This window comes from Rosa chinensis, chromosome 7, assembly GCF_002994745.2.
Source record: "Rosa chinensis cultivar Old Blush chromosome 7, RchiOBHm-V2, whole genome shotgun sequence".
Lineage (NCBI taxonomy): Eukaryota > Viridiplantae > Streptophyta > Magnoliopsida > Rosales > Rosaceae > Rosa > Rosa chinensis.
Window position 1 is genome coordinate 54,246,685 of NC_037094.1, and position 20,984 is coordinate 54,267,668.

General features: G+C 39.7%; 2 long non-coding RNA genes across 2 annotated transcripts; both read right to left on the reverse strand.

The window, feature by feature from the left end:
- Positions 1-3,698: 3,698 nt before the first annotated feature.
- LOC112175580 lies at positions 3,699-5,691 on the reverse strand. The gene is made up of 4 exons (XR_002926528.2): positions 5,407-5,691; positions 5,174-5,317; positions 4,585-4,643; positions 3,699-4,005 (listed from the first exon to the last, which is right to left on the reverse strand). It is a non-coding gene; the product is annotated as an uncharacterized LOC112175580 (long non-coding RNA).
- Positions 5,692-11,047: 5,356 nt separating this feature from the next.
- Positions 11,048-12,802, reverse strand: LOC112176234. Its single transcript, XR_002926868.2, has 4 exons — positions 12,504-12,802; positions 12,271-12,414; positions 11,682-11,740; positions 11,048-11,101 (listed from the first exon to the last, which is right to left on the reverse strand). It is a non-coding gene; the product is annotated as an uncharacterized LOC112176234 (long non-coding RNA).
- Between the last annotated feature and the right edge of the window lie 8,182 nt (positions 12,803-20,984).

Genomic DNA, 20,984 nt, shown 5'->3' on the forward strand with positions numbered 1-20,984 from the left:
ACCAGAGCTATCGTCAGCGGGTCGGCGGTCGGCGAAAGGGGTTGAGAAAAAAGGATACGTCGATTTTTTTTTTTGTTTGGAAAACGATTCTAACAACAATTATAAATAAGTTACGAGAAATGTATGCTTGGCATGGTGGTGAGGCCACCTAGCGGTGGTGTAAGCTGAAGCAGTTCGAAACACGTGGGCGCCTTTTCTTTCTCTCAAATTTTTTTTTCCCTAAACGGTTGTTTTTTTTTCATTGAATTCTTTGTCTTAATTTGTTTACTTTTTATTTAAAAAAAAAAAAAAGCATTATTCAGTTGACCAAATAGATCGAAGTCAAAAGTATGAAGGAATTTTCTAAATTTTGAACCCGAAGCTTAAAATAATGTACTTGGTAAATCTAACGGACGGTGTCCCAAGTGTAAGATCTGATGATGCTCATGCCCTTTAAAGCTTGTAGTGAACAAAAATAGGGTTATTAAGCTTTAATAGGTTAACCGAGCAGATTGACATCATAACTATGACAGAATTTTCCAAATTTCGAACCCGAAACCTAAAATAATGTACTTGTCACATCTAATGGTCGATGTCTCAATCTCACGATCCGGTGACACACTTGTCCTTTGAAGATTGTAGTGAACCAAAATAGGATTATTAACCATTAATCGGTTGACCGAGTAGATCGAAGTCATAACTATGACGGAATTTTTTGAATTTTAAATCCAAACCTTAAAATAATGTGCTTGTCACATCTAATGGTCATTGTCTCAAGGATATGATCTGATGACGCTCTTGCCCTTTGAAGCTTGTGGTGAACAAAAATAGGATTATTAAGAATTAATCGGTTGACCGAGTGGATCGAAGTCCTAACTATGACGAAATTTTCTGAATTTCGAACCCGAAGCCTAAAATTATGTGCTTGGCACATCAAATGAATGGTTTCTCAAGTATACAATCTGATGACGCACTTGCCTTGTGAAGATTGTAGTGAACCAAAATAGGGTTATTAACCATTAATCAGTTGACCGAGTGGATTGAAGTCATAACTATGACGGAATTTACAGAATTTTCAACCCGAAGCCTAAAATAATGTACTTGTCACATCTAATGGTCAGTTTCTCAAGGGTACGATCCGATGACATCCTTGCCTTTTAAAGTTTGTAGTGAGCAAAAACTATGGTTATAAAGCATTAATCTGTTGACCGAGTCGATAGAAGTCATAACTTTGATGAAATTTTATGAATTTTGAATCTGAAGCTAAAAATATTGTACTTGGCACATCTAACAAATAATGTCTCAAGTGTAAGATCCGATGACGCTTTTGCACTTTGAAGGTTGTAGTAAACAAAAATAGGGTTATTAAGCCTTAATCAGTTGACCGAGTGGATTGAGACGAAATTTTCTGAATTTGAAACTGGAAGCCTAAAATAATGTACCTGTCACATCTAATAGTCGATGTCTCAATCTCACGATCTGATGACGTCCTTGCTCTTTGAACCTTGTAGTGCACAAAAATAGGGTTATTAAACATTAATCAGTTAACCGAGTAGATCGAAGTCATAACTATGAGGGAATTTTCCGAATTTTGAAGCTGAACCCTAAAATAATATATTTGTCACATCCATCGGTCGCTGTCTCAAGGCTATGGTCCGATGACGCCTTTGCCCTTTGAAGCTTGTGGTGAACAAAAATAGGGTTATCAAGTTTTAATCGATTGACTGAGCGGATCGACATCATAACTATAGCGGAATTTTCTGAATTTTGAACCTGAAGCCTAAAGTAATGTACTTGTCATATCTAATGGTCGATGTCACAATCTCAAGATTCGATAACGCCCTTGCCCTTTGAAGCTTGTAGTGCGCACAAAAATAGGGTTACTAAGCATTAATCAGTTGACCTAGTAGATCGAAGTCATAACTATGAAAGAATTTTCTGAATTTTTAATCCAAACCCTAAAATAATATACTTGTCACATCTAACGGTCTCTGTCTCAAGGCTATGATTCTATGACGCTCATGCACTCTGAAGCTTGTGGTAAACAAAAATAGGATTATTAAGTATTAATCGGTCGATTGAGTGGATCAAAATCATAACTATGACACGCAAAGCCGAAAATTATGTACTTGGCACATCAAACGAATGGTTTCTCAAGTGTATGATCTGATGACGCACTTGCCCTCTGAAGATTGTAGTGAACCAAAATGGGGTTATTAAGCAATAATCTATTGACCGAGCCGACCGACATCATAACGATGATGGATTTTCTGAATTTTGAATTTGAAGCCTAAAATAATGTACTTGTCACATCTAACGGATGGTGTCTCAATCTGACGATCCGAAGACGCCCTTGCACTTTGAAGCTTGACAGTGAAATGGAAGTTGTAATCACCATTTGGTCCTGTTCGGCAGTTTCAGAATTCAAAAAATTGTGTTTATTCGCATTTCACTAACTTTACAGTTTACATGGCTTAATAACCCTATTTTTGTTCACTACAAGCTTCAAAGGGCAACAGTGTCATCGGATCATACACTTGAGAAACCTTCCGTCAGATGTCCCAAGTATGTTATTTTAGGCTTTGGGTCTAAAATTCAGAAAAAGCCATCGTCGATAGGATGTCGATCGGCTCGGTCAAAAGACTAAAGCTTAATAACCCTATTTTTGTTCACTATAAGCTTCAAATGGCAAGGGCGTCATCGAATCGTACACTTGAGAAACATTTCGTCAGACGTGTCAAGTATATTATTTTAGGCTTCGGGACCAAAATTTAGAAAAATCCGTCATTGATAGAATGTCGATCGGTTCGATCAAACAACTAAGGCTTAATAACCCTATTTTTATTCACTAGAAGCTTCAAAGGGCAAAGGCGTTATTGGATAGTACACTTCAGAGACCTTCCGTTAGATATGCCAAGTACATTATTTTAGGCTTCGAGTCCAAAATTCAGAAAAAGCCATCATCGATAGAATGTCGATCGGCTCTGTCAAACGACTAACGCTTAATAACCCTATTTTTGTTCACTATAAGCTTCAATGGACAAGGGTGTGATCAAATCGTACACTTGAGAAACCTTCCGTTAGATGTATCAAGTATATTATTTTAGGCTTCAGGTCCAAAATTCAGAAAAATCCGTCATCGATAGGATGTCGATCGGTTTGGTCAAATAACTAAGGCTTAATAACCCTATTTTTGTTCACTAGAAGCTTCAAAGGGCAAAGGCGTTATCAGATAGTACACTTCAGAGACCTTCCGTCAGATGTGCCAAGTACATTATTTTAGGCTTTGGGTCTAAAATTTAGAAAAATCTATCAAGTTAGGATATCGATCGGCTCGATCAAAGGATTAAAACTTAATAACCCTATTTTTTTGTTTTCACTACAATCTTCAAAGGCCAAGGGCCTCATCGGATAGTACACTTGAGAAGCCTTCCTTTAGATATGCCAAATACATTATTTTAGGTTTCGGGTTGAAAATTCAGAAAAATCCATCATCGTTATGATGTTGATCGGCTCGATCAACATATTAACACTTAATAACTCTATTTTATTTTCACTAGAAGCTTCAAAGGGTAAGTGTAACGCCCCGGAAGGATTACGTTACAGCGCCGCAAGCCTCTGAACATGAGTCTACAGCTTGTGCCACAAATCCATGCCACAAAAGCTTGCAAGGCCTTTTAGAATTGTGGTGAGAAAACGTTTACGATTGAGGTTGAGAGTACGATTCGGAAGCGTAAAGATTTTACAACAAAAGAGTACTTTATTTACATTCCACAAAAGCCATGAGTCCAAGGTTCGGGTTTCAGATTCACGCTAAGTAACACACACCAAAAGATAGGCAGGCGGATAATAACAAATTTACAAGGTTCCCACAACAAAACCAAGTCACAATCACAATTTCAAAAGAAGGGAGACCGATCAACACCTGCCAAACCAACAGTCAAGTCCAAAAGAAGATATACACAACTTGACGATGCCAACACCCAAGTGTCTAAGTCTGGTCCTCAGCTAGCTCCTGCTCAGTTCCTGGAGGGAAAGTAGGGGTGAGCATCACATACGTTCATCGCCCAGTAGAGGAGCTCAACCCCACTAGGTTTTATAAATAGCATGCAGTAAAACGTAGTATAAAAAAAAAAAGAAATGCATATATCGTATAACGTATAAGTAAAATACGTAAAATTGAGCACATACGACTCATAGACGGGATCCCAGTATTTCCATAACCAGATGACCGGTCCCTACGGACCAACTACACGGCCTTTCCTTAATTAGAGTGATTACCAGGTAAGCGTAGCGAGAGCGTCCACTACCTAGCTACACACACGTACCGAGTCCATCGTTACAATAGGAGTACTCGGACGACCGGCGTAACTAACCCTCCGGAGGTTAAGGGGATCGAACCCAAGGAAGTCAGAGCCACCCTTCGCTCTCAAGTCATCTAACTTACTTGACCGTATAGCACGGCCTCGACACGCTATTAACAAGTTTCCGTGTCGATAAAAGAAAAATAATATAATGTAATAAAATAAACCAAAACCGTGCGTAAGTTATGCAATACTTTAAATAAAAGTAAACTCTAGCGAGGTGTAGGTGAGTTCCCCCTACCTGGAATCCATGCTTAGGCAATCTCCGAGTTATCACCGTCGTTGATTAAGCCTGGGTCACTGGAATCCCAAATCCGACACAATTCTAAGTTAGTAAACTTTTCTAGGAACAAATGGTTATCCTTCACCTATGTACCATTTTCGACCAAACATGAATTACAACCAAACATAGCATATACCAAACTTTATAATCATGGTCTCCCTTTGATTTCTAATTAAGCACTAACAACATGCCACACGACTTCCTGACCAAAACCTCAATTATACCAACATGCAGCTCGCAATTAAACCTTAATACCATACCAAGTCTACAACTTTGATCTAGTTTTGGTCAAGTACTGCAGCTTTACACGGAAATCACATCCATCACCTTGGCTCCCACAACACACAATTATGGATATAAATATACATATACCAAGACAAAACCATTCACTAATCTTGCTGGACGTCACCATTCATAAAACATATTCCAAAGATCCATTATTAAACAATTATAGTAACCTACACCACCACCAAAAGCTGACCAGAATTCTACTTTAGTTATAATTATACCCAAAAAGAATTGAATCCAGTCCAAGAACCCTTCTTACCTCAATTTGGTCAGTTGCCGTCAACACTACCTTCACCCAGAAACCTTCTTCCTCAATTTATGTACTGCACAATTCCACCTTTCAGCTGACAAAGACTTTCGATTAACTCCAGCTCCAATTCTCTACTTCTCCCCAATTCCAAACCTTGATTTAAGAAGAATTATCAATTTCCCAACCCTATAATCAAATCAAAATACCCACTGAACACCAAGGATGAGTTGGATTGGGATTACCTTAGGAGGGAACCGATCTCAGTCTAATTTCCAAAGCCCAAGCTTCTACACTCGGCAACAGAAAAAGATAGGGACTTCAGTGGCTTCTAACCCGTTGCCATGGCTGGTTTCTTCGTTCTTGGCAAGGTTGGGTAGGAAAGGTGGTTTGGGTTTTAGGTGGATGCTGACGAGATTAGTGGGTGTAACCTCTGGTTCTGAGAACTAAAGGAGTATGGTTGGCATGCAAGTGACGGAAAAATCTAGAGATATAGGTAGAGGAGGCTGTCGGTGAGGTGCTGAGCGTTGTAGGCAGGAGGTGTGGACGCGTGACTGACCAAGGCTAACGTGTTCCAATTTCAGATACCCACCTCAACTATCTCATGCCCTCTTAAGTCTTAAGTTGGCTTCCCAATTAAACTCCTTCTCTACGTTTACCAACATGGGCTGGCTCAATTCTTCTATAGGCCCAACTGGTACTAGTTTACTAAAGCCCAACGAGAACCAGTTATTCCGAACTTAACCGAAAAGTTCCTACCTAACAGGAACTAGCTCAAATCCCAACTCTCAAAATTAAAATTCGAAACCAACCTTACGAAAAACCAAAATTTATAAATAGAATTACAGGGGTTCACAGTTCCACCCCCCTAAAAAAAAAATTTCGTCCTCGAAATTACCTGATTGGTCGAATAGGTGAGGATACTTCTTCTTCATGTCGGATTCCAGTTCCCATGTGACCTCCTCAACTCCATGGTGAATCCATTTGACCTTTACAATTGGTACTTGCCGATTTCGGAGCTGTTTATTCTCTCTTTCAAGTATACACACCGGTCCTTCTTCATAGGACACATCTTGCTCCAACGGCAATTCATTCCAGGTCATTACTTGTCTAGTGTCGGGTGCACTTTTCTTCAACTGAGAAACATGAAATACATTATGTATATGTGAAAGTTCTCCTGGCAGCTCAAGTTTATATGCCGCTGCCCCAACTTTGTCCACAATCGGAAACGGTCCGATATAGCGTGGAGCCAACTTCCCTTTGACACCAAACCGGTGAATACCTTTGCGTGGACTAACTTTAAGAAACACACTATCACCCGGTTGGAATTCTAGGGGCTTTCTTCGCTTATCCGCATAAGACTTTTGTCTACTTTGAGCAACTTTCAAACGATCTCTGATGACTCGAATCTTCTCAGTGGTCTCTTTAATAATGTCAGGACCTAAGACAATCCGGTCCTCAGAATTAGCCCAACACATTGGTGAGCGACATGGTCTACCGTACAGAGCTTCGTAAGGTGCCATTCCGATGCTACTTTGATAACTATTATTATATGCAAACTCTGCAAGTGGAAGGTATTCGTGCCACTTACCTCCGAAGTCCAACACACATGCTCGTAGCATATCTTCAAGTACTTGAATAACCCTTTCAGATTGACCGTCACTCTGTGGGTGGTAAGCGGTACTAAGGTCTAAGCTAGTACGGAGTTCAGTTTGTAACTTTTTCCAAAGACGTGACGTAAATCGAGGATCTCGATCCGAAACAATGCTTGTCGGAACTCCATGCAATCGGACAATCCAATCAACGTATAATTTGGCGAAATAGTCGATCGGCGAGTTAAGCTTCACTGGCAAGAAGTGAGCAGACTTCGTGAGCCTATCGACTATAACCCAAATACCGTTATGCCCGTGCGAAGACCGAGGTAGATCAGTGATAAAATCCATCGTAATGCAGTCCCATTTCCACACAGGAATTTCGAGAGGTTGCAACAACCCTGATGGCTTTTGATGTTCCGCCTTCACCATTTTGCAAACCGCACATTGACCGACATACTTTGCAACATCGCTCTTCATTCCCTTCCACCAATACGTCCTTTTTAGATCCTTGTACATTTTTGTGCTGCCTGGATGGATGGTGAAACGAGTACGATGAGCTTCGTCCAAGACCTGTTGTCGCAGATTCTCATCCTTCGGCACAACGAGCTTGTCCTTGAACCTCAAACTACCGTCAGGATGAATATTCCATTCTACAGGCATTTGATTTGCCATCGCTTGTTGGAAGATTCCTTGCAACTCCGGGTCGTTCAACTGCTGTTGAATGACACGTTGCCTTATTTGTGGTTCCACGCTAATGTGAAACAAGAACATTCGTGCGTCTTGTTGCTGCAGCTTTAAATTATACCCTTCTATAGTGGTGACTATTTCACGATCTGCGAGCATTAAACTACACAAACTACCCCTTGTCTTTCGACTTAGGGCATCTGCAACTACGTTTGCTTTACCGGGGTGGTATTGCAAATCGAAGTCGTAATCCTTCAAGTACTCCATCCACCTCCTTTGCCGTAAATTTAAATCACGTTGCGTGAATATATATTTAAGGCTTTTATGATCGGAGAAGACGCTGAACTTGCTTCCGTACAGGTAGCACCTCCACACTTTTAACGCGTGCACAACCGCAGCAAATTCGAGATCGTGTGTAGGATAATTCACCTCATGTACCTTCAGTTGCCTCGACGCGTATGCCACAACTCTTCCATTCTGCATGAGTACACAACCAAGTCCTTGGCCTGAAGCGTCTGTGTAAACTTCGAACGGGTCATCGCTATTTGGCAAGACAAGTACAGGTGCGGTAGTCAACTTTGCCTTAAGTTCCTCAAATGCATACTCACATTTGTCACTCCACTCGAACTTAACACCTTTTCGAGTCAACCTTGTCAACGGATTCGCAATCCTAGAGAAATTTGGTACGAATCGTCGATAGTACCCGGCCAAACCGAGGAAACTGCGAACTTCCGTGACGTTCTTTGGTTGTTTCCAATTCAATACAGGCTCGACTTTACTTGGATCAACGGATACTCCATCACCTGAAATTACGTGTCCAAGAAATCGAACTTCCGACATCCAAAACTCACACTTCGACTTTTTGGCGTACAGCTGCTTCTCCCGCAGGGTTTGCAGGACTATACGAAGGTGTGCTTCATGCTCCTCCACCGTCTTTGAGTATACGAGAATGTCGTCTATGAACACAACGACGAACTTATCCAAATACGGCCGAAAGATACGATTCATGAGATCCATAAATGCAGCTGGTGCATTGGTTAAGCCGAATGGCATCACCACAAACTCGAAGTGTCCGTATCGCGTCCGGAAAGCCGTCTTTGGAATATCTTCTTCTCTTACTCGAAGTTGGTGATAACCCGATCGCAGATCAATCTTTGAGAAAAGCCTCGCACCACTGAGTTGATCAAATAACTCATCAATCCTTGGCAGTGGATATCTGTTTTTGATCGTGACTTGGTTCAGCTTGCGATAATCCACACAAAGCCGTAAAGTCCCATCAGCCTTTTTAGCGAACAGGACAGGTGCCATTCTATGGGCAGGCAGTGATATAGGCGTAGTCCCCGGCACTAAGTCAATGCGAAACTCCACCTCACGCTGCGGAGCGACTCCTGGTAAGTCGGCAGGGAATACGTCGGGATACTCGTCGACAATCGGAATAGATTCCTTTTCAACATTCCTAGCTTGTGTTGTCGCAATAAGCGCGTAACACAATAGTGGTCTCCTACCTTGGAAACACGTTTTCAATAACGGACTGGGTGGCGTGTAACGATTGTCGAGACTCACTACCAAAAGTTCTCCGTTAGGTAGGGTTATCAGTACTTTCCGCCGCTCACAGTCAATGAGTGCCCGGTACTCTTCTAACCAGTCCATTCCCAAAATTAAATCGTACCCCGGTAAATCCAACGGATACAAATTGGCTATGACCTGGTGACTACCAATCAATAGTTGGCATGTAGGATAGATCCTATCAACTATTGCTTTGCCTCCTAGCGGCGCATCTAAACACATTGGACTACTTAGGAGTACTGACTCTAGATTTAAGGCTTTAGCAAACCAATCCGAAACAAAAGAATGCGTTGAACCAGTATCCGCTAAAACTTTAACTTCAGAGTTAGACAAAAGAAGCGTACCCTCGAGTGCAGTACGAGGTTCATTCTGCATTCGTCCTCCAGTTACAGCAAACACTCTTCCTCCACGAGCAGGACCTTGTCCTCCAGCACCGCGTCCTCCCGTACCACGACCATGACTACCCTGACTTCCTCCACGTAGCGGAGCATTAACTTGCTGAACAGTTTCAGTGTTTGTTGGATGTTGAGGTCGAACAAGAGGAGTCATTGCAGACCCAGTAGCCTCTCTGTGGGGACAATTAGTTCTAATGTGCCCACGTTCTCCACAATGATAACACTGATATGGCGAAAACCTTTGACCCGCAGAGGTTCCTCTGCTGCTAGCTTTCTCTTTCCTAACCTTGAACCTGTTCCCCTTTTTGTTTCCCGCACCGGTGGAGCTTTCACCGTGCCTAAAACGACCACGAGTACCACTTAGGAAGTCTTGCTCAAGGCTAAAAGCTGCCTCGACTACTTCATTGTAGGTCTTCAGCCTAAGTGCTACAATATGCCTTCGAATTCCATCACGTAAACCTAGTTGAAACTTAGTGGCTTTCAAGGTCTCATCTTGCATAATCGAAGGGCAGTACCTACCAAGTTCGGTAAACTTTCCTACATAATCTGCCATGGATGAGGTCTGTTCCAATTCTAGAAACTGCTTGATTTTAGTTTGCCTCATGGCAACCGGAAAGTAACGTGCGTAGAAGTGCTGCACAAACTCCTCCCAAGTCATGGTGCTTACGTCATAACGTTCCAAAATGGATTCCCACCATGCGTCGGCATCGCCCTCCAAGACAGGAGCAGCTAAGTTGACTTGATATTCTGGTGGGGCATGCAGAGTTCTAAGCTTTTTCTGCATACTCTTTACCCATGCTTCTGCCTTCTCAGAATCCGGAGTACCAGCAAATTTCATTGGTTTTAACTTCAGGAACCTATCAAGGTAGCTCAGTTCCCGTTCACGTTCTTGATCCTCGGCAGTTAGCCTATAACGTGATCTAGTTCGAGACTGACATGCTAAAAACCTCTGAGCCACACGTCGAGCAGCAGCTGAGGTACTAGAACTTGGCTTAGGTGGCATCCTTCAGAAAAGTTAACAGACAGAAATTAAAGAACACAACAAATATCGAACACAAATTTTAACTTTTAACTTTTACCAAACAAGGATGGACTCCAAAAAGATAGTTAAACAGAAAATGGACTTGAAAATAGGTCGAATTGTGGAATGAAACAAAGTTATCAGGAAAAAATCGATTTCCGAAACGAAACCAATAGAAGGTTAAGGATCCGAAAGGAGATTGGAAACGAATGCTCTGATACCACTTTTTCTGTAACGCCCCGGAAGGATTACGTTACAGCGCCGCAAGCCTCTGAACATGAGTCTGCAGCTTGTGCCACAAATCCATGCCACAAAAGCTTGCAAGGCCTTTTAGAATTGTGGTGAGAAAACGTTTACGATTGAGGTTGAGAGTACGATTCGGAAGCGTAAAGATTTTACAACAAAAGAGTACTTTATTTACATTCCACAAAAGCCATGAGTCCAAGGTTCGGGTTTCAGATTCACGCTAAGTAACACACACCAAAAGATAGGCAGGCGGATAATAACAAATTTACAAGGTTCCCACAACAAAACCAAGTCACAATCACAATTTCAAAAGAAGGGAGACCGATCAACACCTGCCAAACCAACAGTCAAGTCCAAAAGAAGATATACACAACTTGACGATGCCAACACCCTAGTGTCTAAGTCTGGTCCTCAGCTAGCTCCTGCTCAGTTCCTGGAGGGAAAGTAGGGGTGAGCATCACATACGTTCATCGCCCAGTAGAGGAGCTCAACCCCACTAGGTTTTATAAATAGCATGCAGTAAAACGTAGTATAAAAAAAAAAAAGAAATGCATATATCGTATAACGTATAAGTAAAATACGTAAAATTGAGCACATACGACTCATAGACGGGATCCCAGTATTTCCATAACCAGATGACCGGTCCCTACGGACCAACTACACGGCCTTACCTTAATTAGAGTGATTACCAGGTAAGCGTAGCGAGAGCGTCCACTTCCTAGCTACACACACGTACCGAGTCCATCGTTACAATAGGAGTACTCGGACGACCGGCGTAACTAACCCTCCGGAGGTTAAGGGGATCGAACCCAAGGAAGTCAGAGCCACCCTTCGCTCTCAAGTCATCTAACTTACTTGACCGTATAGCACGGCCTCGACACGCTATTAACAAGTTTCCGTGTCGATAAAAGAAAAATAATATAATGTAATAAAATAAACCAAAACCGTGCGTAAGTTATGCAATACTTTAAATAAAAGTAAACTCTAGCGAGGTGTAGGTGAGTTCCCCCTACCTGGAATCCATGCTTAGGCAATCTCCGAGTTATCACCGTCGTTGATTAAGCCTGGGTCACTGGAATCCCAAATCCGACACAATTCTAAGTTAGTAAACTTTTCTCGGAACAAATGGTTATCCTTCACCTATGTACCATTTTCGACCAAACATGAATTACAACCAAACATAGCATATACCAAACTTTATAATCATGGTCTCCCTTTGATTTCTAATTAAGCACTAACAACATGCCACACGACTTCCTGACCAAAACCTCAATTATACCAACATGCAGCTCACAATTAAACCTTAATACCATACCAAGTCTACAACTTTGATCTAGTTTTGGTCAAGTACTGCAGCTTTACACGGAAATCACATCCATCACCTTGGCTCCCACAACACACAATTATGGATATAAATATACATATACCAAGACAAAACCATTCACTAATCTTGCTGGACGTCACCATTCATAAAACATATTCCAAAGATCCATTATTAAACAATTATAGTAACCTACACCACCACCAAAAGCTGACCAGAATTCTACTTTAGTTATAATTATACCCAAAAAGAATTGAATCCAGTCCAAGAACCCTTCTTACCTCAATTTGGTCAGTTGCCGTCAACACTACCTTCACCCAGAAACCTTCTTCCTCAATTTATGTACTGCACAATTCCACCTTTCAGCTGACAAAGACTTTCGATTAACTCCAGCTCCAATTCTCTACTTCTCCCCAATTCCAAACCTTGATTTAAGAAGAATTATCAATTTCCCAACCCTATAATCAAATCAAAATACCCACTGAACACCAAGGATGAGTTGGATTGGGATTACCTTAGGAGGGAACCGATCTCAGTCTAATTTCCAAAGCCCAAGCTTCTACACTCGGCAACAGAAAAAGATAGGGACTTCAGTGGCTTCTAACCCGTTGCCATGGCTGGTTTCTTCGTTCTTGGCAAGGTTGGGTAGGAAAGGTGGTTTGGGTTTTAGGTGGATGCTGACGAGATTAGTGGGTGTAACCTCTGGTTCTGAGAACTAAAGGAGTATGGTTGGCATGCAAGTGACGGAAAAATCTAGAGATATAGGTAGAGGAGGCTGTCGGTGAGGTGCTGAGCGTTGTAGGCAGGAGGTGTGGACGCGTGACTGACCAAGGCTAACGTGTTCCAATTTCAGATACCCACCTCAACTATCTCATGCCCTCTTAAGTCTTAAGTTGGCTTCCCAATTAAACTCCTTCTCTACGTTTACCAACATGGGCTGGCTCAATTCTTCTATAGGCCCAACTGGTACTAGTTTACTAAAGCCCAACGAGAACCAGTTATTCCGAACTTAACCGAAAAGTTCCTACCTAACAGGAACTAGCTCAAATCCCAACTCTCAAAATTAAAATTCGAAACCAACCTTACGAAAAACCAAAATTTATAAATAGAATTACAGGGGTTCACAGTAAGGGCGTCATCGGATAGTACACTTGAGAAACCTTGTGTCCAAGTATATTATTTTAGGCTTCGGGTCCAAAATTTAGAAAAATCCGTCATCGTTAGGATGTCGATCGGCTCAGTCAAAAGGTTATGGCTTAATAACCCTATTTTTTTTTCACTACAAGCTTCAAAGAGCAAGGGCGTCATCGGATCGTACACTTGAGAAACCTTCCGTCAGATGTGCCAAGTACATTATTTTAGGCTTCAAGTCACAAATTAGAAAAAATCCGTCATCATTATGATGTTGACTAGTTCGGTCAAAGGATTAAGGTTTAATAACCTTTTTTTTTTCACTACAACCTTCAAGGGCAAGGGCATCATCGGATCGTACACTTGAGACTTTGACCTTTTGATGTAACAAGTACATTATTTTAGGCTTCGGGTTCAAAATTTAGAAAAATCTGTTATCAATAGGATGTCGATTGGCTTGGTCAAACGACTAAGACTCAATAACCCTATTTTTGTTCGCTACAAGGTTTAAAGGGCAAGGGTGTCATCAGATCGTACATTTCATAAACCTTCCGTTAGATGTACTAAGTACATTATTTTAGGCTTCTGGTCCAAAATTCAGAAAAATCCGTCATCGATAGGATGTCGATCGGCTCGGTCAACCGATCATTGCTTAATAACCCTATTTTGGTTCACTACAATCTTTAGAGGGCAAGTGCGTCATTGGATCGTACACTTGAGAAACCTTCTGTCAGATGTTCCAAGTACATTATTTTAGGCTTTGAGTCCAAAATTTAAAAAAATCGATCATCGTTAGGATGTTGATCGGCTTGGTCAAAGGATTAAGGCTTAATAACCCTATGTTTTTTCACTACAACCTTTAAAAGGCAAGGGCCTCATCGTATAGTACACTTGTGAAGCCTTTCATTAGATATGCCAAGTACATTATTTTAGGTTTTGGGTTCAAAATTCAGAAAAATTTGTCATTGTTATGATGTTGATCAACTCGATCAACATATTAACCCTTAATAACCCTATTTTTTTTCACTACAACCTTCAAAGGGTAAGGGCGTCATCGGATCGTACACTTGTAAAACCTTCCGTCACATGTATTAAGTATATTATTTTAGGCTTCAGGTCCAAAATTCAGAAAAATCCGTCATCGATAGGTTGTCGATGGCTCGGTCAACCCATTATTGCTTAATAACCCTATTTTTGTTCACTACAATCTTCAGAGGAAAAATGCGTCATTAGATCATACACTTGAGAAACCTTCCGTCAGATGTGTCAAGTACATTATTTTAGGCTTCTGGTCCAAAATTAGAAAAAATCCTGCATCGATAGGATGTCGATCAGCTTGGTCAACCGATTATTACTTAATAACCCTATTTTGGTTCACTACAATCTTCAGAGGGCAAGTGCGTCATTGGATTGTACACTTGAGAAACTTTTCATCAGATGTGCTAAGTATATTATTTTAGCCTTTGGGCCCAAATTTGAAAAAATCCGTCAACTTTAGGAAGTCGATCCACTCGATCAAAGGATTAAGGCTAAATAACCATATTTTTTTCACTACAACCTTCAAAGGGCAAAGGCCTCATCAGATGGTACAATTGAGAAGCCTTCCGTCAGATATGCCAAGTACATTATTTGAGGCTTCGGGTTCAAAATTCAATAAAATCCTTCATCGTTATGATGTTGATCGGCTTGATCAACATATTAAGGCTTAATAACCCTATTTTTTTTCACTACAAGCTGCAAAGGGTAAGGGCGTCATCGAATTGTACAATTGAGAAACCTTCGGTCCAATGTGCCAAGTACATTATTTTAGGCTTCGGATTCAAAATTCAAAAAAATTCGTTATCGATAGAATGTTGATCGGCTCGGCTAAACAACTAAGGCTTAATAACCCTATTTTTGTTCGCTACAAGCTTTAAAGGGAAAGAGCGTCATCGGATCGTACACTTGAGAAACCTTCCGTTAGATATGCCAAGTACATTATTTTAGACTTCGGGTCCAAAATTCTAAAAAATCCATCATCGATAGGATGTCGATCGGCTCGGTCAACCACTTATGGCTTAATAACCCTATTTTGGTTCACAACAATCTTCAGAGGGCAAGTGCGTCATCGGATCGTACACTTGAGAAACCTTTGGTCAAATGTGTCAACTACAATATTTTAGGCTTTGGGTCCAAAATTTGAAAAAAATCGTCATCGTTAGGATGTTGATTAGCTTGGTCAAAGGATAAAGGCTTAATAACCCTATTTTTTTTCACTACAACTTTCAAAGGGCAAGGGCCTCATCGGATAGTACACTTGTGAAGCCTTCTATCAAATATGCCAAGTACATTATTTTAGGATTTGGGTTCAAAATTCAGAAAAAATCCATCATCGTTATGATGTTGATTGACTCAATCAACATATTAACCCTTAATAACCCTATTTTTTTCACTACAAGCTTCAAAGGGTAAGGGTGTCATCAGATCGTACACATGAGAAACCTTCTGTCAGATGTGTCAAGTATATTATTTTAGGCTTCGGGTCGAAAATTGGGACAAATCCATCATCGTTATGATCTTGATCGGCTCGGTCAAACGATTATGGCTTAATACCCCTATTTTTGTTTGCTACAGGGTTCAAAGAGCAAGGGCGTCATCATATCGTACATTTGAGAAATCTTCCGTCAGATGTGCCAAGTATAATATTTTAAGCTTCGGCTTAGTGGCCTTGACCGGCATTAAGTACGGGATTTGGTTCTCATGAAGATATGTTTGTTTGGTTGAAATGTGTTCATTGCATTGAAATTGCTAGAGAGTGATCCCTTGTACCCAAATCTATCTTTTTTTTTTTCTTTGTTCTTAATTGTTGTTGTTAATTTAGTTTTTGACTTTGTCTTTTTAGAAAATTACAATCACAATGTTTAATGACAATTTCTACCTCATTGTAAATAGTCATCACTAGGCTCTTAGTTTTGATTAGGCTTTGGAGAGAACCAAAGCCGAGCATTGCTAAGGCTTGGTGCCTTAGAATAACATTTTTATTTATTTTCTTTTTCTTTTGCCTTTGTTTGCTTAGTAACTTTAGTTCCGACCACCCGAAGATTGTGGGTTAGCCACTAATCCTCGTGGTACGATAATTTTGGGCTTAATACTTCCCTACCTTGACAATAATACGTATGCTTGCGTAAATGTGTATCAAGTCACTTCTCTCTCTTCCATTTTCTCTCTCTAACAAAGAGATGAGGGTAAAATAGTCTTTAAAAAAACTTAATTGTGTGGGAAGACCTTATTAGAGTCTTTATGGGTAAGAGAGAATTAAAAAAACTTAATGGGGTAAGTGGGAAAAAAAATGTCTAGAATTAGGATAAATGGACAAAAACCCTTCCACATAGAACCTATATGAGGACATCATCTGTATAAAAGAGAGGAATTCATCATTCTAATCAATTGGCATTATAATTCAATCATCGAAATCGCTCAACATTTTTCACTTAAACAATCAACCTTGCAAAAAATCAGTTCAGTTGGAGATTATTTGGTCATGTGTAATGATGAACATGGAAATTAAATTGTTAAATTCTTTCTAATTTGGATAATTTTTGTTTATATTTTTTCAAAATGATCGTTATAGAAAGACCTAGAATATAAATAGTTTTTTTTTTTTTAAGAAGAATTTCATTGACTAGCAATTTAAATCACTTAAAAGGGCATCCTTTTTAAACTCGTGACCATACAGAAGTCAAAAATGAGAGAGACTCGAGTGTAGAGCCTTCTGAGCAAGAGTATGGGCTACACTATTTGCTCTGCGATTTACATGAGAAAGAAGATACTTAGGGTAGTTATGAAACAACATTCTAACCTCTTCAATTACATTACCTATTACCGAGTCATCTTCATTTTGGGAATTCACAACTTGCACCAATTGTAAGCATACAGACTCGAACTGCACCTTGTCATGATTCAAAGAAACTGCGAACTATACTGCTGCCTTTAGAGTGAGCCGTTCAATCTAGAATGCAGAAGATGCCGCGCCAACAGGCTTTGACACCGCTGATCAAAAACTGCCGATGTGATCTCTGATAACACACTCAACACCAGCTCGCACGCTAGCATACATCAACATAACACTTCAAGAAGTTTGCCTCCGTACTTACCCAACATTGCACAGTTGTAACAATCAAGATTTCAAAAGTATGTACCATCTTGTATTTTTCTAACTAGCGCATTATAGCAACGGCAATATCAACTGGTAATCGCGGTTTGTCCTCCCACAAAGCAGCGTTTCTGTTCTTCCATAAGGCGCATAAAAACATCATGAACTTTTCAAACTATGGTTTAAAAAATAAAATAAAAAGTCTAGCTGCACACTCCAGTATCCACTCTCTAAATATAAAGACTAGAGAGTCATAAGGCGAGATATTTGTAAAGAGACTAATCTATAAATAATGTTGATTATTAGCTTACACGTCAGAATAAGGAGGTGTTTTTATTTAATACAAAGGGGACGTTCTCTCTTGAAAGAAAATATATATATATATATATATATATATATATTTATATATAATTCCCGTTCTAGAGAGGACCTCCTTATTTTAAAAATTTGAGGATATTTACTATTTTGCACTAGTGTGTGTGTGTGTGTACTATTATTAAAATAAGAGACTTTGTTAGTTAAAATTGAAAATTTTAACAGATTTAACCCTGAAAATTTAAAAAACTTTGAGAATAAATTAAATCACAAGAGTAAATATGACAATTATAAAGTAGATTTTTATTAAAAAATTAAAAATAAATTATCTCACAATCCCCACTTTTCTCTCCCACTATTTTCTCTCTGCAATAACAGTTTTCTTTTATTAATAAAAAAATATTACACATGCAGAGTATGTATGAAGAATGCCAATACACACACACAGATCCTATCCAGAGTAAGGTCTCACTCTGAAATTAATGTGAGAAGTTGGAGTTTAGGGTCACTTTTCGGTCTCATATCCACATCTCTACCATTCAGTTTTTAGGTACTAATGTATAGATCATCTCTGCAAAATTTCAGCCAAATTGATGATCGTTAGGGAATTCATAACTGCCTTAAAGCTGGTACAGTTCATGATAGACAGATTCAGTTTGTCCATTGGTTTAAGTGAGTTAGATACCTTAAAGATCATCAATTTGGCTGAAACTTTGTAGAGATGATCTATACATTAGTACCTAAGAACTAAACGGTCAAGATGTGAATATGAGACCGGAAAGTGACCTTAAACTCCAACCTTACATGTTAATTTCAGAGTGAGACCTCACTCTAGATAGGATCTATAAATATATATATATATATATATTTATATAATATAGAATGTTTCTTGGGTGCGGACGTCAGTACCTAAGCATTAGGTACAGATTTCCATTTTTTCCCCATTTTCCGATCACACATTTACATCTTAACCGTTCAATTTTTAGGTCATAATGTATAGATCATCTCTGCAAAATTTCAGTCAAATTGGTGATCGTTAAGGCATTCAAAACTGCAATTTACAACAATGAATACAAACGGTTCCGGTTCGACAGATTCGGAAAGGAAGAAATGTTTTCGTACTCCCCGTAGACTCCTACCGAAGATGTGCCTTATTCGATAATGCCAGAATCCCGAAGACTGGTCGATTCTTCCTTGAAAGACATCCTATCTCACGATTCCTCGTTATCGACTTTAGCAACTATGGAGTTTCAAACGAACTCAATCCCGCAAGAATTGCACACGTCGACGCCTAGAGTCAAACCGTTTCGATTTCATAACCAAGTAACCTTGTTTATCGTACGTACACGCGTTTGGCACCAAGAAACTTAAGCCAACTATTTGTGCAGGTGACACAAAGTCTCTACCATATGTACGAGCAAATTGAAGAAGCATAATTCATAAAGCAGCAATTGAGATCGCGATGTGGAGATACTCATTCATCTCCTAGACCCATTACGATACGCTTCCTGCTCATGCTCAAAATGCCTTAGCTCATTCAAGGGTCACGAGAATGCCCAAACGTTGACAAGTGTATCGTAAGATGACCTCAATCAAAACTATAAGTTCCGATGCGCGTAGCTTCCGCCGTGAATTCGGATTTTACAATCCTAAAGTTTCAACAAGCAACGACGAACTAGTGAGAACACTAACAGAACTCCTTTCGATTTAACTCAGAATCAACACGTTCAAGCGAAGATTGTCTTTCGCTGCTCAGTCGATAGAGAGAGTTGAAGATCCACTTTTTCCACAACTCAAACAGTAAGTCACAGAAAATGCCAACGAGTTAAGCTCGACAAAATCTTTCCGAGACGAAGATTCACATTTGACGGGGTCTTCTTCCTTGAACGACATTTCTAGTCTAACACGAAGAACATCCGTCCAACACTACTTATTAAATAATACGATACGTGGACCTGTGGGTTATGGCTCACACTATAACGATTTCATTACCAAAATCACCACCACCACGAAGGAATAAATTTTTCACTACTCAGACAACCAAAAAGACTTCACATACTTTTTCCTTTACTCTTCTTCTTTATACTGGGCCACACCTTGGCCGTGGTCTGTGCACTGTGGAGGAGCATTTGGGTGGCATAGACTTCGCTTATTCTCAAGGAATTGATACACTAATAATCAACAACTGGACTCGATAAAGTATACGAAACAAGAAAACAATAACCGAGTCCATAACTGATAATCGAATAAATCGAACTCGATAAGAATTACAAGACAGAGTACAAACATCGAGTCCAACCAACAGTATTCAAACAAAATGGATTCACTTGATACTTGACAAAGGATATGCATAATTCAGAAGTGAATCCAACAACCCATTCAAGATTGGAATAAATAATACGTTATGAGCGCAAGCCCATAACAAGTTAATCCGGAAAACGACTGAACTACCAAAGAAAGAATTATGATTTCCAAGAATGAATCTAAAGTTGGAAATCCATCGAAAGGACAAACATTTGTCATAAGGATTGGATTCGAAGTTCGAAGTGATAAAGCAGTTGAAATTTTAGAACCAATTGAATAAGACTTCGATTACTGAACAGTTTCTATATCACAGGAAAACTTGAGAACTAAGACTTTAGACGAACTTCGAAAAACCTTTTTAAACACCACGAGGTTTTCTTTACCGAGCAATTCAAATGTTCAAAACCAAGCTGAAATAAGTGCTACAAAACAGTAGTTTCTGCTTAAAACCTGTCTTTTCCGACAAAATGCATTTTAGTGTCGGCTCAACCAAAATCACGTCAATGATTTTAAATCGCAACTAAACTTTCAAGTCACAACGCAAAATAGTTTCTTTGCCAAATCATTTTTCAAAACAAGCTCGAAACACCTTTTCAAAACAGTTTTCTAAAACACAATTTCCGAAGCAGAATTTTCAAATAACAGGGTTTAGTTGGTAATTCTTGCAACCCTTTTATTTTCGAAAATCGGGTAAAATTCCTTGAGTACATTTTGAAAACACCACTTTTCAAAATAAACAACCTGAACCAAAATTTGAATTTTTCGAGCCGACAAAAACATTTGTCGTACTAGAAATTGTAAATTGACAGAAATTGAAAACTTTGAAACACTGCTCTGATACCACTTTCTATAACGCCCCAAACTGCACTTCATCAGCTTGAGCACGTCACAGTGCTGCGTGTCTCTAAGACATAAACTGAATGTTCAGTTTACATCCTAAAAACCCACAAGGCATTTTAGTTAAATCGCTTTTCGTAAATCGTGTAGCGGAAACGTCGAAATACTTTTTGAGGTGAAAACTTTTTAGAATCATTTATCAAACTTATTCGTCTAAAGTGCTTCTAGATCACCGCTAGGGTAAATAAGAGTTGGTACACTCCAATACAAGACAAA